Genomic DNA, 9677 nt, shown 5'->3' with positions numbered 1-9677 from the left:
CACTCACACAACTTCAAATCTCAACTAGACACTGCTTTCTTCTAGCAAACCAACATTGTAAAGAACTCTTATGAGGGCCAACACACTCAAAAGCACCATGAATCTAGCAAGAAGAAGATGAACAATGAGCATTCTCACATAAAGAGTCACTTCTTTCTTCCTCCAAAACCAACATGTATGAACTCTTATGAGGGCTAACAGACTCAAAAGCACCATGAATCTAGCAAGAAGAAGATGAACAATGAGCATTCTCACACAAGGAGTCATATGACAAGAAGATGAACAATGAGCATTCTCACACAAGGAGAATTGGCTTTTAGACACTTCCATAAGTTAAGTTATGAGCATTTCTCACTTGATCTTTTCCCATAACCCACTTATGCCTTGGTCTATCCTCTCCGACTTTCTTAATTCACAAAATATTGGCCTAGGAACATCATTGGCATATCCTAATGCTATCAAAGGGATCTAATTTTTCATTACATGTTACATTCGAACTTCCTTTCATGCAATTGGTTTCCAATCTTGAGGCATCGAGAACCTAACTTTGATTGATGTAACTATGTAAACATATACATAAATGACCTTGCATTGCCGTCTTTGACCTTGCCATTAGTGTCTCTAATTGTCATGGGTGTTAATCCTCGTATCCTTGGCATCATTAGCATCCATCAACACCTACTCTTATTTTTTAGGTCATACACATTTTACTATAAATTAAGTGTTGGTGTGCAAACCATGGACATTTGATTGCTGTTATCCTTGTTAATATCACCCCCTTCATGGCTGATATCTATTCCCTTGGATGTGTTGTTATGTGTGTCGAGATTGGAGGCCTTGTGATGAGGTTCAAAGTGTATTAATAGCCCATGATACGTCATGTTAAACACCTTGGTTGAATTGACAAGGCATACCATATTTCTAGTATGACGAGTTTTTATTGTACCTTTTCTTAAGGGAATATAGTTTTAACTATTAGCAATTAAGTAAGGTTCAACTTATGCAAGATATACAAAGAGTGACCCCCAACTGCCTCCAACATTCTACAAGACTATCTATGAGAGTTGGTTACAACCTGTAAGTCTGCATATTTTACAGATTGAGAATCTATGGGGATTCCCCCATCATCAACTACTAGTATATGAAACCCAAAGGGCCACCATAGTAACCACACAAAAAATCTCAAAATATCAAGAATACTATTACAATAGCACCTCATAACTTTAATTGCTAGCCAAGACTTGAGAAATAAAAAACGGTGACAATAAAGGAAGCAGCTCCACTAGAGTGATATCATGAGAGAGAAATAACCAATCATTCCCTAGTAAAGATATGAAAGGCCATTGATTTGTGTAGAGACTTGTATAATTTTAGCATGTAGTCTAACGATGGCCTTACGTTGACACACATGGGTGACATGTGGTCTAATGATGTGCTTACAAGGACACACATGCGTGACATGTAGGGGAGGATGTAGCATATCATGGAATAAACCCATATCACGACTTTATCTCATGCGTATATACATGTCAATTCATGAGTTTGGAGCATCTAGTCATTGAGTAATTACTAAGGGATATATGTTTTTGGTGATGAAAATAATTGATTAATCCTTTGAAACATATATAGAAAAATGTACATATTTCTTGACTTATCTACAAAATGATAAGATAACTTATAGGCTTTTCTGACATAGACTCTGCAACTCTTAATTGGCTCATACAAATGTTTCCACTACTTCTCTCATTATTTCTCCACTAATATTATAAGTATTAGGGAAGGCACATTTTTAGGCTGCCTTGTGTCATCCTAGGCTATTATGCTATGGCTATGTATCATATATTGTAGCATATCAAGCTACTTTGTGGACACCGGGCATCCTAGGCTATTATGCTATGGCTATGTACCGTATTTTGTTAACTTTTCATGGACTAGGTTCACCCCCCTATAACAGTAAATCCTTAGATCTATTTTGAACTACTTAACGTGGACCTTTTGCCATACCTCATCAATGGTCATTAGAAAACAAGCTTTGCAACAAGGAGTGGTAGAGACTTGGGCATGGACTGGGTTCATCCCCCTAAAAGAGTAAATCCTTAGAGCTATTTCAACACTCAACATGGACCTTTTTGCCATACCTCATCAATGGTCATTAGAAAACAAGCTTTGCAAAGGAGTGGTAGAGACTTGGGAATGCAGAGGGTTCATCCCCCTATAAGAGAAAATCCTTAGAGCTATGTAACGTGGACCTTTTGCCATACCTCCTCAATGGTCATTAGAAAAAAACAAGTTTTGGCCATACCTCCTCAATGGTCATTAGAAAAAAACAAGTTTTGGCCATACCTCATCAATGGTCATTAGAAAAAAACAAGCTTTGCTTTTGCAAACAAGTAGTAGTAGAGACTTGACTTCAACTCTATGAAACTTATCATATGTACATGATGCAAATTTGATTCAAAGCGTCTACCCAACATTTGTAAAACAAGGTATTTGAAAGTGAAAGTCCAACAGCAGCAGTAGCACTAGTGTGCTTTCCACAAGTGCAAATTTGACATATTACAACTGCAAGCAATGTGATTTGCAAAACTATTTAAAAAGAGTAATTCTCCACCCTATACGATGTGCTTCAAAGTGAAAGTACTCATGTGCTTTCCACAAGTGCAAATTTGACATATTACAACTTTGAGCAATGTGATTTTGAAAATTCTCTAATGCGTTGCAGAACTATTCAAAAAGAGGCTCAAGAACTTTGTGAAGCCGAAAATGTGCTACAAGGGGCTCAAGGCTAGGAGCCTTAAAGGAATCGCGGGGGCGGGAAGGCTCAAGGTTAGGAGCCTTAAAGGAATCGCGGGGCGGGGAGGTGTAAAAAGTTGAACAAAAAGGCTTATCAGCACTTTTAGAGGGTACAAAGGAATCTTATCGAGCTACACAAAGCTATGGGAAGGAAAGAGGTCTAAGGAAGTTTATGGGGGCTTGAAGGTTGTCAAAGGGTTGAAAAAGAGAGGCTAAGGCTTTTAAGAAGCTAAAACTCAAGGAGCTTAAGGTGGTTCCAAAGTAGCTTGACACTGAAAGGGGTTGTAAAGGAGGCTCAAAGAAAATGAATCTTTCCATAGATAGCTCTCGGTAGTGAGACCTAGGTTGAAGCGTGTGGTAAGAGGAGGGGCACTCAACAAAGATGAAATGGCAAGGTTGTGTGTAGATATAGCACCATGTGAAGTAGAGATGGCATGCATGTGTAGAATTTTGTGGAGGTGATCAATGGGTACCTACTCGAAAAAGAAGCGAGCAAAGTAAAAATGAAATGATCCCTTAGGAAACCATAAACTCCATCATGAAACTAGAGATGATTAGCTATTAAATAAATATGGTTTTGAGAAGCTTTCCATACTTAGTTAGCATTGTGCTAGGTTGGGGATCGATCTACATGATGATGTGATTCTATCTCACATTGTGCTAGCTTCCAGGTGAGCTAGGATGTGTGGAGGGTAGCTACGTATATAAGCTCTCGGTTGATGATGGTGTAAGGCTATGGATGGTGTGGGTTGAGCACAAAGCGAACTATTCTTTCGCCTTTTTACTAAAGAATACCGTGTGCTCGGCCCAACACAAGCACCGTATCCCAATTTTTGCAGCGGGCTCCCCAAGCGAGCTACAAAACGAACAGCATGTGTGTCTGGGGACTAGCGATGAAGGCCTTGTTGTACAGTCCAAATTTGTTCCGCTCAGATACAAACCACCATCAGCCCCCGAGAATCATGGCCACGATGAGTGGGGAGCTAGCTCTCTATCATCACCAGAAGTGGGAGGAGTAGGTTGCACTGGCATCTCTGCCAGAGAAGGACGGTGGCAGCAGGCATTTCCTCCTCTGCTATTGCTGACTGGTTCTATAGCTCTGCACTCAATGTGGTTGGGGCTGGAGCTTTTTCATCGCCGCTCTTGACGACGCCCCCTTTGAGACGGGCTGTTCACCTCAACAGGGCGGCCCCTTCTGTGGTGGCCAGCGCATTTGCCTCTCCTCACACACTGGTACATTCCCTTCTTCCTGAACGAATGCACTTCCTTTTTCTCTACTACTCGGCAGCAGCAGATAGCACCACTTGACAACACTCCTCCTGCGGAGTAGTTGTTACTTTACTGTATGTTGCAGATGGATGGATGATGGTTAAGGCGCGCGTTGACGTGAGGAATCTCACATATAAGGAGAAAGATGTGTATGTAGAGAGTGGACAGGGTATAACATGTAGAGAGAGGACAGGGATTGGGTCCCAACTACCCACGTAAGGCATACCCCTTGGCAAAAGAAGAGCTTCCGAAGAAATGCTCGGCTTGCTTGTAGGAGCCAAGGTAGAACAACTAAGCTCATCTCTTATTTGCAGGGCGGCTACTTGGCTGTGCTCTAGTGTCTTTGCTTGTTGCAGGAATTGAAGAACTGATCAATTCAAGTGGTCTGTATCTATGTGCAAGACAACACGCTACTGAGCGTATGCGGGGGACAACGCACTTACGACACCAACTGTCCTAACGTGATGGCAACTGGCGACTTATTCCTGCTCACGACATGCTTCGTGTGTATCCAAAAGATATCTAACTGTGCAGCACTAATCCACATAATGGGCCATGTGGCATCCCAGTTCAGTGGGTGCATGTCACATCCCTACCCACTTAACTGATCGACGGGTTCGGCAGTGCATGCGCATAGAGCGTCGACAATGCCCACGTCTGAAACTTCTGGTCTTGTCTTGGAGTGGAGGATCTTCTGCTGCACGATCAAAATTTGCTGCCTTCCTCCTGAGGAACTCAGATCCGTCTGCTTAAACGATAATTCCACCAGCTTTGGTATCCATCGATAGACTATGGATTTGGTCCGATTTGGTAGATGACATAGCTATCTACGAGAGTCTGAAGAGTGGACATCCCCATGTTTCTTTTGTCGGTGATCTTCTTCGTATGTGTGCTCCATGATCTTTTTATCTTGCCTTTCAGAATGTGTCTTCGTGGTCCTAGAATTTTTGACTCTGTATCGGTTGCCCAACTCTTAGCCTGATAAATTCCAGTGGGTTGTATCTATGTGCGGGACAACACACTACTAACGGTGTACGTGACAATGCAGTTCCGGCACTAACAATCCTAAACGTGATGCCAACTGGTGACTTATTCCTGGACTGGGGCTCGCAGCATGCTTCGTGCGTATCCAAAAGGTATCTAGCTGTGCACTACTCAGCAGAATGGGCCATGTGGCATCCTTAGTGCAGTGGGTGCATATGACACCCCTACCTACCTAGCTGATTGTTGTCAGGGTTGGCAGTACATGCCAGTCTGAAACTTCTCGTCTTGTCTTGGAGAGGAGGATAGTCTACTGCACGATAAAAATTGCTGCCTTCCTGAGGAGAACTGAGATTTGTCTACTTTTGAATACTTAGACAATAATTCCACTGGCTTTGGTATCCATCGATAGTAGATGATGGATTTGGTCCGATTTGCTAGATGACATAGCTATCTAGGAGGTCTAAAGAGTGGATATCCCCATGTCACTTTTGTTGGTGGTATGTTTTCTTAGAGCTCTTTTTATCTTGCCTTTCAAAATGTGTCTTCTTGGTATGTTTCCTTTGTGCTTTTTTCATCTTGCCTTTCAAGATGTTTTGAGAAAACTCATTGACATTAATAGCCACAAAGTAAATGAGAACTAGTAGTTAAAACCACTCTGTCAAGACTTCTCGCATCACTTGCATGTTAGAAATGGTAGGAGCTAGATTCTTGGTTCTCCCCAGAGTTCCTGACCCAACAAGGGCAACTCGCTTGACCGTTGAAACTCCCACTACTAATGCAACTGGAATCTTAACAATAGAAAAAGTAGGAGCTCTTTCCCGCATACCCTTGCAAGCACCTCTTGTTTGCACCTTCCCTCTCCATCCACTCCTCCTTTGCGCACCTCCCCTCCCCCGCCTCTGTGTGTGCATAACTCCCCCTCTCCTGGTCCTTCTGTGTGAGGCCCACCGTTCTTTAGATTCAGATGATGATGCAGTGCAAATGGCCGAGGACCATGATGATGAGATTGGAGTTCTTCCAGAGTAGGTGATGATTTAGTTGCTGATCTTGACATTTGATATGTTGTACTCCATCTTGTAGTTTTTTGTCATTTGACATTTGGGATTTGCTCATGCATATTGCATCATCTCTTTGTATTGTTTGAAGTTTCAAAAGTTGATTGTGGAATTTGGATCTATTTCTATTTTTCTAAGTACTCAAGTCTCGTGATTAATGGCTATGTATAATTGTTGAACTACAGATAGAATACCTAATAGTTACTTAATAGTTGCTTAGTCGGATATATGTATCTTTGCTCAGTCGGATTGTTGCTCAGTCGGAATTCTCTCAGTCGGATTATTTATCAGTCGGAGTTTGTTATGATCTGGTTAGTCGGATATCATCTGTTAGTGTCTTGTGACATTCTAGTTACAACTGTCTAAAACTGTCTGAAGTCACCTATTTATAGGGGCTTTGTAGTCGTCTTTTAGAAGAGAAGAAGGAGAAAGCAATGTATGATTCATCTTGATCAATCAAACATGGTATTTCAGTTCTGTTCTGTTATTCTCTATCTTGTTTAGCAAATCTCTACTCAATTTGTGTTCTCTATGCTCTGTTTGTGTTTAGCCTGATGTGGGAATTGAAGTTAGTGTTACCTAATGGGGGTGTCTTTGCTGTGTCAGAAGTAGTTAGTTGTGTTGTGTTTGAGAACCCCAAACACATTGGCGATCCTGCTGGTCCCGTTCTGTTACGAGAAGGGAAATGAATGTCAGAGGGGGACAGAAGAGTAGGAAGGGTTTACTATACCAGGGCTCACGCTCGAATTGGTAACCCTGACCCGTTTCATTATGTTGACGAGGGTGAAGATGATCAGGAGCACCAAATCCCTGAAGAAATTGTTGTAGGCCAAGGAGGGGAAAGTTCAGTTGCACCAGAGAGGAGGCTAGTGGGGGGACTTCTAGGCGCCCTAATCCTGACAGGAAGGTCTGCAGGAGTTAGAAGGAGTCTTCAGTTCAACCCATTAAGGGGGGCTACCAGGCAAAGACCTAGGAAACCACCTCAGCCAAATCCGATGGCTCAACAACTACCCAACCCTAGGGTGAAAGCAGCTAAATTCAGTGGAGGATCTAAGGAGGATGCTGATTGTCATGTAGCTCAGTTTGAGACAAAATGGGAAGCAAATGGGTATACTGTGTTGTACAATGATGCAGTTAAATTGCAGCAATTTGCAGCAACTCTAGAAGGGAAGGCCATGAGTTGGTTTAGCCAATATGGGATACCACACTTCCCAACATATGATGATCTTAGAACGGCCTTTTTACAGAGATTCAGGAGGGAAAAGACTCCAACAGACATTTTAAGAAAACTCCGAGACATCAGACAGAAGAAGATGCTTGTAGAGGACTATGCTCAGAAATTCAGAATTCTGGTTGAAAGGTTACAGGGAAATGAGAGACCCACCAATGAGATGCTGGCAGGTTATTTTCTGAAAGGATTGAGAAGTGGGCTGAAAAATGCAGTGGCTAGCATTGATATTGCAGGTGGAATTAATGATTTGGTAATTGCAGCAGCTAGAGTAGAGAAAAGACTTGGAAGCGGCAAGGGCAAACACACCAGAAAGAATGATTCGGATTCAGATGACCAGCCAGAGTCAGCATCAGATTCTGAGGAGGAGGGTTCAGAAGCAGGATCTGACAGTGAGGAAGAAGAGGTGAAGACAAAGAAAAAGCACAAGACCAAAGCAAAGCAATCCAAAGAGGAGGATTTGGTAAGTAAATTGAGAAAGATAGGTTATTCTGTTGCAGCACCAAAAGAAAAGAAGTTCTGTGAAATTTGTGACAAGGATGGGCATACGACAGCTTTATGTTGGTATAATCCCAAGAACAGGGGTCAGACTACACCTTATGCAAGTAGAGGCCGGGGTGAGGTTGCAGCAAACCAGGCTGCTCCAACTAGGGGCAGAGGAGTATTTCAGAGAGCAAGATCTGATAGACCACCATGGAGGGAACAGGAAAACAATGAAGGAAGACAGGCAAGAGTCATGCCTTGTGTTTATTGTTCAGCACCAGATCATTGGATAGGGCCAGGATGTGCCTTATGGGTGAAACATAGAGAAGAAAGAGGTGTCCCAGTGATTAGGTACAATCAGAATAACCAGCAGGGGCAGCAGCAACAACAGAATCAACCAGCAGCTCAAGCAAATGTAATCATGATTCAATTAGAAGATGAACAGGTACAGGTAACGCAAGGTCCAAACATACAGGAGCAGCAAAGCAAAGAGCATACTGAGGATATTGAGGATATTGAGGTATTGGCTGTTACCAGGTCTAAACCGAAAGGACCAATTGATTGGAAGGAACAAAAAGGCATCAGGGACCAGGTACAAAGACGAATTTTGAAGCATCAGGACAAGCAAGAAGAATCGGAGTTGGAGGATGAAGAAGAGTTAGTTCTGCATCAGTCAGAAAGCCATGTGAAGATGAAGGATGAGAGGGACAAAGATTGGTTTGAGGTACTCATAAATTCTCCCTTGCAATTGTCATTAGATCAGTTGTTAGCTTTGGTTCCAGCATTTAAGGAAAGATTGCTTAAAAGACTTCAGGGTCAGCAGCCAGGAGATAATCCGACTTTGGTTCCAGCAGTTAATAGCATTGATCCAGCAGATGTTGACTTTGTGGTTCTTGTCATTAAGGTTGAGTACCAGGGCAGGGTGTTTGATGAAGTTCTTTTGGATGGAGGATCAGGGGTTAACATTCTCCCTGAAATTGTATACAAAGAAATGGGTGCAGCAAGTTTAGCCCCAGCACCATTTCAGGTGAAAATGGCAGATCAAACCAGGGTGCAACCATTGGGAATTTTGAAGCAGCAGGAAATTGAAGTTGCAGGTATGGGATTCTTGGTAAACTTTGTGGTAATCAGAATGTCAGAATCACTATCACCTTATGAAATGTTACTGGGTAGGCCTTGGTTTAGAATGGCTAAAGTTAAACAGGATTGGGGATTGAATGTGGTGGTTCTGACCAAGGGGAAGAAGAAGATTACTGTAACCATGCAGGGTAAGAGAAATATGTCTCTTAAAGAAAAGCCATTGTTTGCACAGACCATTAATCTTGCTGAAGAAATAGAAGATGATGAGGAGGAACAGTTTTTAATGGCTAATCCAACAGTGGTGCCACTATTTGATGTTGATGTAGAAAGAATATTGCAGCTTGTGGAATATCAGAATCAGGAAGGGTCTGAGTTCTTGCCAGGTCAAGAGATTGAAGGGACAGTGTTCAGACAGTTGCTGGAACAGCAAACAGAGATTGCTACCAAGGAACAGATGGAACAAGAGCAAAAGGAGGCAGGAGAGATGGCTGTAAGGCTTTATGACAAGAAGTATGGCACGTCCAGTCGGGTTAAAGAAGATGATCTTAAGGAACTGAATTTGGGTACAGATGCAGAACCAAGGATGGTGAAAGTAAGTGTGCAGGTGGAAGGACAATTTTTGGAGGATCTTTTGCAGTTGTTACAGGACTATATAGATGTCTTTGCTTGGGAGTATTCTCAGGTGAAGGGTATAGATCCTGCATTACATCAGCATCGGATTAATTTAAGAACAGATGCAGTTCCACCCAGTGGTGCAGCAAAGGTATAGGATGAATCCGAATTTT

At 42.4% G+C, this 9677-nt stretch overlaps 1 pseudogene; it reads left to right on the top strand.

Annotated features, from left to right (window-relative positions):
* The first annotated feature begins 3532 nt into the window (after positions 1-3532).
* On the top strand, positions 3533-3651 carry LOC147639380 (U5 spliceosomal RNA; annotated as a pseudogene).
* Positions 3652-9677: the final 6026 nt, after the last annotated feature.

The sequence above is a fragment of the Cibotium barometz genome, chromosome 4, assembly GCF_041138505.1.
Source record: "Cibotium barometz isolate CiBa-2024 chromosome 4, ASM4113850v1, whole genome shotgun sequence".
NCBI lineage: Eukaryota > Viridiplantae > Streptophyta > Polypodiopsida > Cyatheales > Cibotiaceae > Cibotium > Cibotium barometz.
Note: the sequence above shows the minus strand (reverse complement) of the source record. Positions and strands in the feature narration are given on the sequence as shown.